The sequence below is a fragment of the Staurois parvus genome, unplaced genomic scaffold (assembly GCF_062004578.1).
Source record: "Staurois parvus isolate SC_StPar_1 unplaced genomic scaffold, SC_StPar_1.0 ptg001842l, whole genome shotgun sequence".
Taxonomy (NCBI): Eukaryota; Metazoa; Chordata; class Amphibia; order Anura; family Ranidae; genus Staurois; species Staurois parvus.
Window position 1 is genome coordinate 312,611 of NW_028319638.1, and position 12,002 is coordinate 324,612.

Genomic DNA, 12,002 nt, shown 5'->3' on the forward strand with positions numbered 1-12,002 from the left:
AAATATTGTGTGGCATTGTTTTATATTTCTGGGCCATTTTTAGTCGACTAAACATTTCAGTATGGTCTTTCATAAAATGTAAACCTGTCAGGGTCTAAACTAAAAATTTCAGTATGCAACATGATGGTAGGTTCAGAATTTGGAGTAAACAACATGAAAGCATGGATCCATCCTGCCTTGTATCAACGGTTCAGGCTGGTGGTGTCATGGTGAGGTGGATCCATCCTGCCTTGTATCAACGGTTCAGGCTGGTGGTGTCATGGTGTGGGGGAGATTATCTTGGCACTAGCAATGTGGACATAATAAAGTGGCCGGTGAGTGCAAATAACCAACAGGCAAGGTACAGTAAGCGTCAGGTAAGGGAAGCAATTATTTGCAAATGTCACAAGATAGATAAATTGTTAGATAGTTAATCAGGTGTAAAAAGACACAGGTCCATCTCATTCAACCAACAGAAAAAAAAATCAATAAAAACAAAACCTCCGTATACACAATCCTATATTCAAAGTTGATCCAGAGGAAGGCATAAAACTACCCCGATAAGGCACGGTCCAATTTGCACCAGTGGGGGGAAATAAGTCCTTCCTGTTCCCCCCGGAGGCAATTGGAGATTCCCTGGATGAACAATCAACAAAATATCCAATGAAATAATCATAAACAAGTACAGTGGGGATAGGAGAGGGTTGCATCCTTTCCACCATAGACTTCTAGGTGAACCTAATATTGGACTTGGTCATGGATAGAATAATTAGTGGAGTCAAAAAGATGTGTGGTCCCAATGGGCAAATAAGTGTGTAAAGGGGTAGAGGGACAGAGAAAAGTTGGGGAGGGGAGGGTGAAAGAGAAGGTGGTTGTGAGTAATGTATCCACAGTTGCCATAGAGTGAAATGTTTTCATGGGAATTTTTAAGTTTGTTGCTTTTCATTATCTTTTCATTTGACATTATTTAGTTGAGTCTGTTTTTAATGGTTTTGAGGCTCTGACTATCATGAACTTGGTGGCTGTGAATAGAATATTGACAAGTAAGTGTTCAACACAAAAGACAACCATGAAGGGATTCTTGAGTAAAGCCTCAGAAGGATCTCTGTGAACATTTGGAGAAAATGGCAAATAAGGCTGATCCAAAAATTAGATACTTTAGGGACGTGCCACCAAATATGGGTCATAGGGACGATTTGGAAGCAACCTTTGAAGCAGCCTCTTAAACCCAACTGGTTGGTGTGAATCGTGCTAAACGAACAGAACTTAGTAAGAGTTCTCTAGGGCCAGGACGCTTCAGTAGGTTTTGGCAAGACACAAAGAAGTCATCCTGGTGCCCAATTCAGATGTCCGTACATGTTGGGTATGTTCTTGTATAGCACCTGTAATAGTTTATACAGTGTGATGGCTTGGGGGTTTGTCGCTCAATGGTAGTGAATTCTAGTGAGTTCAGTCCACTCCAGAAGTTGTCCACTTTAAGTAATAAAATGGAAGAAGTTCACACAGATTATCAGTCTTCCACACAGGGGTTTCCACCATCAACATGAAAACAAATGACATTCAGCCTCGTGACTCTCTCTAGGAGTGCTGCTGTTCAAGCCTGTTGCCTTGGTCTCCAGACCAGCCTTTTTCAACAAGGGTGCCCAGGCAAGGCCTTCAGGCTTCTGCAGGGGTGCCTTGGCAAAAACCTTTAAAAAGTACCCAACAATTGTACACAAGCCAGCAGGTGGATGGAGGCTGCCTTTTACACAAAGCCACAGGGTTTCATTGTGCGCCATTACAACCTTACAGCCACTGGCGTCCTAACAATCAAGGATGTCATTGGTTGATAAGGAGGACATTGGGTGCCTTGTTTGCCTCTCTTGGTCAGCACTGGGGTCACATTAGCTGAGTGAGGGAGAAGAGAAATGTTGGAATACTAGTCAGTACCGGTGTGCTAAGGAATATTTGCTTTGTAAGAATGGATCGCCTCCGACGTTGGGTGTCCTACATGTGCAGATGTTGCCACATTATGTAAAGCCTTTAGTTTAGTTTTTTTACACTTTAGAATGGGGGGGCCTCAAGATTGCCTATAATTTTAAAGGCTGGAAAACGGTTCAGAAACACTGCTTCTGACCATCACTGACACCTTCCTCCTCCAGACACCTTCACTGTGAAGACACAAATTCTCTGACTCTGACTGGAAGGATTGGGGTCCCCCTGACCCCCTGTCTCTCGGGTTGGAGCCCTGACCTATTATCTGGTCCTCGGTTATATGGGCTGTGAACACCTGCACACTTAGCCTGACAGTTACTGGCAAGACCCGGACACTGGGTTGGAGACTCCTTCCCTCTGAAAGCACTTTGGAGTCCCCAGGCTGCAGCCCCAGATTCAGGAATTACAAAACCAGAAGAAAGATGTAAAAATATCCTTCTCTGCTAAGAACTGACACTCTGGAACCCTGCACCCTGCATGCGTGCAACCCCTGTGTCACTTTCTCCTACATTTTCACATTGGCCGGGCCTCACACTGCCTCAAGATGACAATTGACAATCAATATTACACAGATTCTGTCAAAAAATGCTTCATTTATAGCAGGGGGGCTCAACCATTTGAAAAGTGAGGACCACGTAAGTGATTTGGTATCCAGTGGCGACCACAATAAAATGAAATGGTTCAGAATTTAAATTTTTCTTATTTTGAACAGCATAACGAACATTTTTCTCCTGCAGCCGTTGAGTGCCGTCGGGAGGGAAAGGAGGAGAAACTGGCATTCAGCGGCTGCAGGAGGAAAATGGAGAGGAACCTGTATATGCTACCCCTGCTGCCCCTCCTCTCCAAGTGTACATCCTGCGGGTTTGGTGCACATTCTGAAAACGCATGAAACCTCCTGTATTCAGAAAGTGCACCAAACCCGCAGGATATAATAGAAGTGTGCCTCCTTGGTTTGAGGTCAAGGGCCCTGAAAAACACATGTGGTCCACAGGCCACAGGTTGAGCACCCCTGATTTATAGTCCAAACCTTTAATAACACATCAATCAATAGATAAAGAGACTATTTGTGGGATTCATTTTGCTTGGGATGAGATTGGAGAACAAAATCATAAAGGGGACAACGAAGAAGAAAAACCCTCTACATGTGAAAGCGGAAACTGGGAAGGATTTGGAGGTACATATATATTTTCATTGTGAAAGGAAATCTGTAAAAGACAATATTCAATATTTCTGGTCCCTAAAAATGCTTCAAATTCAAATATTTATTGAAGCAAATAAAAGACTCTGGGGCCCCTACGTCCTTACACCTACCAACCAATCAGAAACAGGAGGAGAACTTACCTCTTGCCTTGAGGAAGATGCTGCAGACAGGCCCCTCAGGCTGGTTGTTAGGAAGCCAGCAGCTGGAGACTTCCTAGTGACCAGTCATCCATCCCCACCAAGCCCATTCAGCTGTCTGGGAAGATTCCAGCTGGCAGATGAATGTAAACAAAGGACGGGGATGGTGGCTAGAGATGAGCGAATCGAAGTAGGCGAAGTGGAATTCGAGTCGAATATTGGAAAATTTTCCTAAAATGGCGGCGGACATGTGCGGCGACGGAGCGGGGATGTCTGGGAAGGCGCGCAGACAAGGCGCGCTGACCCATAATGCATTCCTTAATGACATGTGATCGCATTAGCCAATCAGCAGCCAGCCAGCCAGCACTGTGTAATGGTCGAGCTATAAATAGCGGCCATTTTAGAATTCTTCATTTGCCTCCAGTCATTGAACAGAGGCAGACCGCTCTGTATTAGGGACAGAGTTAGGGCCACAGAAACGTTACTTGGGGACACAGAAACGTTACTTAGGGACAGAGAACCATTACTCAGGGACACAGAATTGTTAATGAGGGCCAAAGAATCGTTACTTAGGGCCAAAGAAACGCTAGTTAGGGCCACAGAATTGTTACTCAGGGACAGACACAGAATTGTTACTGAGGGCCACAGAACTGTTACTTAGGGCCACAGAAACGTTATTAGGGCCACAGAATTGTTACTCAGGGACAGACAGAATTGTTACTGAGTGCCAGAGAATTGTTACTTAGGGCCACAGAAACTTTAGTTAGGGCCACAGAATTGTTACTCAGGGACAGACACAGAATTGTTACTGAGGGCCACAGAACTGTTACTTAGGGCCACAGAAACGTTAGTTAGGGCCACAGAATTGTTACTCAGGGACAGACACAGAATTGTTACTGAGGGACACAGAACTGTTACTTAGGGCCACAGAAACGTTAGTTAGGGCCACAGAATTGTTACTCAGGGACAGACACAGAATTGTTACTGAGGGCCACAGAATTGTTACTTAGGGCCACAGAAACGTTACTGAGGGCCACAGAACCGTTACTTAGGGCCACAGAAACGTTACTCAGGGACACAGAATTGTTACTGAGGGCCACATAACCGTTACTTAGGGCCACAGAATTGTTACTCAGGGACAGACACAGAATTGTTACTGAGGGCCACAGAACCGTTACTTAGGGCCACAGAATTGTTACTCAGGGACACAGAATTGTTACTGAGTTCCACAGAACTGTTACTTAGGGCCACAGAATTGTTACTCAGGGACAGACACAGAATTGTTACTCAGGGACACAGAATTGTTACTGAGGGCCACAAAACCGTTACTTAGGGCCACAGAAACGTTACTCAGGGACACAGAATTGTTACTGAGGGCCACAGAACCGTTACTTAGGGCCACATAAACGTTAATCAGGGACACAGAATTGTTACTGAGGGCCACAGAACTGTTACTTAGGGCCACAGAATTGTTACTTGGACAGACACAGAATTGTTACTCAGGGACACAGAATTGTTACTGAGGGCCACAGAACCGTTACTTAGGGCCACATAAACGTTAATCAGGGACACAGAATTGTTACTGAGGGCCACAGAACCGTTACTTAGGGCCACAGAATTGTTACTCAGGGACAGACACAGAATTGTTTCTTGAGGGACACAGAATTGTTACTGAGGGCCACAGAACCGTTACTTAGGGCCACAGAAACGTTAATCAGGGACACAGAATTGTTACTGAGGGCCACAGAACCGTTACTTAGGGCCACATAAACGTTAATCAGGGACACAGAATTGTTACTGAGGGCCACAGAACCGTTACTTAGGGCCACAGAATTGTTACTCAGGGACAGACACAGAATTGTTTCTTGAGGGACACAGAATTGTTACTGAGGGCCACAGAACCGTTACTTAGGGCCACAGAAACGTTAATCAGGGACACAGAATTGTTACTGAGGGCCACAGAACCGTTACTTAGGGCCACAGAATTGTTACTCAGGGACACAGAATTGTTACTGAGGGCCACAGAACTGTTACTTAGGGCCACAGAATTGTTACTCGGACAGACACAGAATTGTTACTCAGGGACACAGAATTGTTACTGAGGGTCACAGAACCGTTACTTAGGGCCACAGAATTGTTACTTGAGGGACACAGAATTGTTACTGAGGGCCACAGAACTGTTACTTAGGGCCACAGAATTGTTACTCGGACAGACACAGAATTGTTACTTAGGGACACAGAATTGTTACTGAGGGCCACAGAACCGTTACTTAGGGCCACATAAACGTTAATCAGGGACACAGAATTGTTACTGAGGGCCACAGAACCGTTACTTAGGGCCACAGAATTGTTACTCAGGGACACAGAATTGTTACTGAGGGCCACAGAACTGTTACTTAGGGCCACAGAATTGTTACTCGGACAGACACAGAATTGTTACTCAGGGACACAGAATTGTTACTCAGGGACACATAATCGTTGAATTAAAGAGTATGTCAGACAACATGCAGAGGAGTGGCAGAGGAGGCAATGTTTTAGGAGCGAGCAGACGTGGCAGCAGAGGAAGGGGTCGAGGCAGCACTAGTCGCAGCCAGAGGCCGGTGTCATCCAGCGGTCGTGTCTCCACCGACAACCCTGCCGTCATCGATTGGTTGGCTGGGTCGTCTTCCTCTTCCCAGGTCACCTCTGACACCTACAGCCAACGGTCGGTGGGTACGTCAGACACAACCGTTAGTTGGCATGGCCCGGGAGCAAGCCCACTGAAATCACGTGTCCTCTACCTGCCCCTGTCCTTTGCTGTTCCCTCACCAAGCGAAGTATCGCATGCTGTGGGCTCAGCCCTACTGTACAGTGAGGAAGAGCTAACAGAGGGCGGTCAGGAACGGGGGGAGACATCCGCCTTTTCAGCAGCCAGGCGAAGAAGTACTGGCGAGGAGAGTGGCTCGGTAGCCGGTCTAGAGACAGGTCTGTCTCCTGACCCAGACGCAGCCGAGGGGGCTAGTAGTGAGGCGGAGACCCTACTTGATGATGATGAGGCTGATCGCACTTGGCTGCCTCGTCGTCATCAGGCAATTTCTTCCGCATCATCAGGAGAAGAGGGTGCCAGCTTGGCAGCGAGCGAAACAGTCGGTGGGTTGCCCAGGAGGCAGCAGGGTCGCATCAGTGTCAGTGGAGCCAAACGGCCATGGAGTAGAGCACCAGCTCCACTGCAGCCTACCACCACGGCCAGTAGTGGTGCCGGTGTGCACGGAGGAAGTAGCAGTCAGCCAGTGAGGAGTAGCGGGGGCAAAGTTTCCTACTCGGTGGTGTGGCAATTTTTCGTCAAGCCGCCCGAGGAAGTAAACGTAGCCGTATGTCGACTATGTGGCCAGAAATGCAAGCGTGGCCAGGGGGCCCATGTTGGGACTACAGCGTTGCGTCAGCATATGCAGCGTCACCATTTGGTGGCCTGGGAAAACCGTGATAAAGATACGGCGGTTCTGCCTGCCCCAGCCCCCGCTCCATCACCCGCTCCGTTACTTGCTCCGTCACCCGACGTCAATCGCCCTCTATCAGCCAGTCAAGGCTCCAACACCTCTGCTGAGGGGAGTTGTCGCTCGTTGGCATCTTCCGCTCGTTCAGATGCTCCTTCTCCTGCTACTCCTCTTCACGGATTCCGTCAGCAGTCTTTCTTGGAATCCGTTTCCAAGAGACAACAGTTTGCGAGCACGCACCCGACGGTGCAGAAGCTGAACGTCCTCCTGTCCAAGTTGCTGGTGCTGCAGTCCCTCCCTTTCCAACTGGTGGACTCAGCACCTTTCCGAGAAATGATGGCTTGTGCCGCGCCGCGGTGGAGAGTGCCAAGCCGGCATTTCTTCCCCAAAAAGGCAGTGCCAGCCCTGCATTCACATGTAGAAGAGATGGTGGGCCAGTCTTTCAGCATGTCGGTCTCTGCCAAAGTGCACGGCAGCGCCGACGTGTGGAGCTGTAACTACGGTCAGGGGACAGTACATGTCATTTACGGCCCACTGGGTGAACGTGGTGCCGGCACAGCCGCACCAGCAACTTGGACAGGTCACGACGCTTTTGCCTCCACGTTTGCACGTCCTTGGTCCAGCAAACATGTCCGCCTCTACCACCTCTTTTTCCGCCGTGTCCTCAGCCGCCACCCCCGTGCCAAGTCCCATTACCCGACCGGCATATCACATGTGCAGGGCGCAACGGTGTCACGCTGTGCTGCACCTGGTATGCCTTGGCGAACGTAGTCACACAGGGGAGGAACTTCTGAGTGTAATGAACAGAGAAATCGACAGATGGCTGTCTCCGCGCAAACTGAAAATCGGAACCATGTTGACCGACAACGGAAAGAACATGGTGTCTGCTCTGCGTCAAGGAAGGTTGTGCCATGCGCCATGCATGGCTCACGTGTTCAATCTGGTTGTCAAGCGGTTCCTAAAATCCACCATCCCACTGCAAGACATCCTTAAAATGTCACGTAAACTATGCATGCATTTCAGCCATTCCTACACCGCAAAGCACACCCTCCTTGAGCTGCAGCGGCAGAACGGAATTCCACAGCATCGCCTGATCTGCGACGTTGCAACAAGGTGGAATTCAACCCTACACATGTTAGACCGCCTTTACGAGCAGCGAAAGGCCATCACCGATTTCCTGATGTTACAAGCGGATAAAGGTACTCCCCTGTGTAACTTAGATGTCAGCCATTGGCAGCTCATGCGTGACACCTGCCGCTTGCTCAGGCCCTTTGAGGAGGCCACGCTATTCGTGAGTCGGCAGGACTATGGGATGAACGACGTCATTCCTCTGTTGCACGTCCTGGAACAAATGCTGTTAACAATGGCTGGTCAGGGTGCGGTAGACGTGGCACACAGATCTCAACGCCACATGACCCCTGTGGGGCCAGGACAGGAAGAAGAGGAGGAGGTAGAGGAGGACATTTGTGCTCAGGAATTATTGAGTGAAATGGGTGGTTTTTCCACTCAGCGGACAGGAGTGGAGGAGCAGGAGCATCTGGGAGAGGAGGAGGAGGAGACAGAGGACCCAGACGCACCGTGGCAGTATGCTGTAGAGATGGAGGCAGGGAGTCCCTCGCATTCCTTGGCGCAAATGGCCCATAGCATGCTCGGTTGATTGCGTAGCGACAGCCGAATAATAACCATCAGACAGAGGGATGACTTTTGGCTGTCCACCTTGTTGGACCCTCGCTACCGTTCCAAAATGGTGGCCTTTTTCACACCTGCTGAGAGGGAGGCCAAAATTACGTACTATAAAAACCACCTATGTAGTCAGTTGGTCTCTGCCTTTGTGCGCCAACGTCCATCCTCAGACACTGTGGGCCCTGTGCGCTCGCGTTCCGCTGCCATGGCAGCAGGGGAGGGGTGGGGTGGTAGGAGCAGTGGCAGCTCCACCAGCAGCGGCTGCCTCAGTCTGCAGTCGATGATGAGTAGCTTTCTTCACCAGCGCAGTGAGGAAACTACTAACCAGCCGCAGCAGCAGCAGCATCAGGTGGACCTGGAGCAGGAGCTCAAACAACAGGCTTGGGCCTACTTGGACAGCACCCTGCCAACCGACGTAGACAATCCCCTTGACTACTGGGCAACAAAACTTGACCTTTGGCCCCAACTAGCTGAATTTGCCCTTGAAAGGCTGTCATGCCCGGCCAGTAGCGTGGCATCGGAGCGCGTGTTTAGTGCGGCAGGAGGTATTGTAACTCCGTGGAGGACACGACTGTCCACCCAAAGTGTGGAGAGACTCACGTTTGTGAAAATGAATCAGGCGTGGATTAGTCTGGATTTCAAACCACCAGTTCCTGACACAACTGACTAAATCCGCCATGAATCATGCCCCAAACATGTGCCACTTTCAGGTCTCCTCACACTGCTGGTGTGTTCCATTTTTTGTCATAGGGTGCTGGCAGATTACGGGCCTCCCATTGCTGCTGTCTCCATCGCCACACTCTGCCATGTGCCACATTCAGGTCTCTTCACACTGCTGGTGTGTTGAATTTTTTGACATAGGGTGCTGGCAGATTACGGGCCTCCCATAGCTGCTGCCAGGCCCCTAATCTGCCATGGGCCCCTGTACCGCCTCCTCATGCTGCTGCCAGGTCCACAGTCTCTCATGCCATGTGCCACTTTCCGGTCTCCTCACACTGCTGGTGTGTTGAATTTTTTGACATAGGGTGCTGGCAGATTACGGGCCTCCCATAGCTGCTGCCAGGCCCCTAATCTGCCATGGGCCCCTATATACCGCCTCCTCATGCTGCTGCCAAGTCCAGAGTCTGTCATGGGTCCCTGTACGGCCTCCCATTGCTGCTGTCTCCATCGCCACACTCTGCCATGTGCCACATTCAGATCTCTTCACACTGCTGGTGTGTTGAATTTTTTGACATAGGGTGCTGGCAGATTACGGGCCTCCCATAGCTGCTGCCAGGCCCCTAATCTGCCATGGGCCCCTATATACCGCCTCCTCATGCTGCTGCCAAGTCCAGAGTCTCTCATGGGTCCCTGTACGGCCTCCCATTGCTGCTGTCTCCATCGCCACACTCTGCCATGTGCCACATTCAGGTCTCTTCACACTGCTGTTGTGTTGAATTTTTTGACATAGGGTGCTGGCAGATTACGGGCCTCCCATAGCTGCTGCCAGGCCCCTAATCTGCCATGGGCCCCTATATACCGCCTCCTCATGCTGCTGCCAAGTCCAGAGTCTCTCATGGGTCCCTGTACGGCCTCCCATTGCTGCTGCCAGGAGGCAGCAGGGTCGCAGCAGTGTCAGTGGAGGCAAACGGCCACGGAGTAGAGCACCAGCTCCACTGCAGCCTACCACCACGGCCAGTAGTGGTGCCGGTGTGCACGGAGGAAGTAGCAGTCAGCCAGTGAGGAGTAGCGGGGGCAAAGTTTCCTACTCGGCGGTGTGGCAATTTTTTGTCAAGCCGCCCGAGGAAGTAAACATAGCCGTATGTCGACTATGTGGCCAGAAAGTCAAGCGTGGCCAGGGGGCCCATGTTGGGACTACAGCGTTGCGTCAGCATATGCAGCGTCGCCATTCGGTGGCCTGGGAAAACCGTGATAAAGATACGGCGGTTCTGCCTGCCCCAGCCCAGGGTTCCATTTTGTCATAGGGTGCTGGCAGATTACGGGCCTCCCATAGGTGCCGCCAGGCCCCAAATCGGCCATGGGCCCCCGTACCGCCTGGTCACGCTGCTGCTGAGCCCACAGTGTGACCTGGGTCCCTGTACGGCCTCCCATTGCTTCCACTCTGCCATGTGCCACTTTGAGGTCTCCTCACACTCCTGTGGTTTTCCATTTTGACATAGGTTGCTGGCAGATTACAGGCCTTCCATAGGTCCCGCCAGGCCCCAAATCGGCCATGGGCCCCCGTACCGCCTGGTCACGCTGCTGCTGGTCCCACAGTGTGACCTGGGTCCCTGTACCGCCTCCCAATGCTCCCACTCTGCCATGTGCCACTTTCAGGTCTCCTCACACTCCTGCTGGTTTCCATTTTGTCATAGGTTGCTGTATGGCCTCCCATTGCTGCTGCCTCCACCGCCACACTGTGGCTCCAAACACTGGTTTTGGCCCCGTGACTGGCCAAATGAGTGAAATGTGCGGTGATTCTAAGATCGACGGCACTCATCTGCATGTCATACTGCCTGACAGTATTATTTCTCTTCCCCAGCAGACTCCAAGGGCATTTAAATTAAAGGTACAGTGTTCTGCACTAATATTAAGTCTCTCTGAAGCCTAGAAACACCCTTTTTTAAGTTAAATTCACAGCGAATATATTCGACTCGAATCGAATATTGTCCACGAATTCGCCGAATCAGTCGAATCGAATTTTTCAATACTTCGCTCATCTCTAATGGTGGCATATTCAATCAATAGCCATGGCCACATTTGGTCAATTATCTTTGTTAACAAACCGACTGACTTCTGTAAGAAGAGTGGGTGATGGGTGGCAGAAGCTTCTCATGTTGGCCCTGAGATGCCAGGATAGTAGAACCCCCCCCCCCCAACACAAAATGACCCCTTTTTGGAAAGTAGACACTCCAAGGTATTTGCTAAGAGGCATGGTGAATATTTTGCAGATCTCATTTGTTGCCGCAGGTTTTTGGAACATTTGGAAAGAAAACGAAAACTTATTTTTTCTTTTCTTTTTTTCTTTTCCAAAACCCTGGGACAAAAATGATATCTGCAAAATGCTTACCATGCCTCTTATCAAATTCCTTGGGGTGTCTACTATCCACAAAAGGGGTCATTTGGGGGTAGGGGGTTGTATTGTCCTGGCATTTCAGGGCCTCCAAAACTATGAAAGATAGTGAGAAAGTGACATGAACAATTATGCCCTTTAAGAGCCTGAAGGTGGTCATTGGATTTTGGGGGCCTGTATGTGGAGAGGCTGCCAAAAAGTCTCTCACATGTGGTATCCCCAAACTCAGTAGAAGTGGCAGAATGTGTTTTGGGGTCTTATTCCACATATACTCATGGCGTGTGTGAGCAATATACCATTTAAGTGACAACTTTGTGTAGAAAAAATAAATAAATACATTTTCTGTAACTTTGCAAACATTTGTTGCAAAAAATAAAATATTCCATGGACTCAACATGTTTCTCAGCAAATTCCTCAGTGTGTCTACTTTTCCAAAAAGGGATCATTTGGGGGGATTTTGTACTGCCCTGGCATTTTAGGACTTCCGAAACTGTGATAGGCAG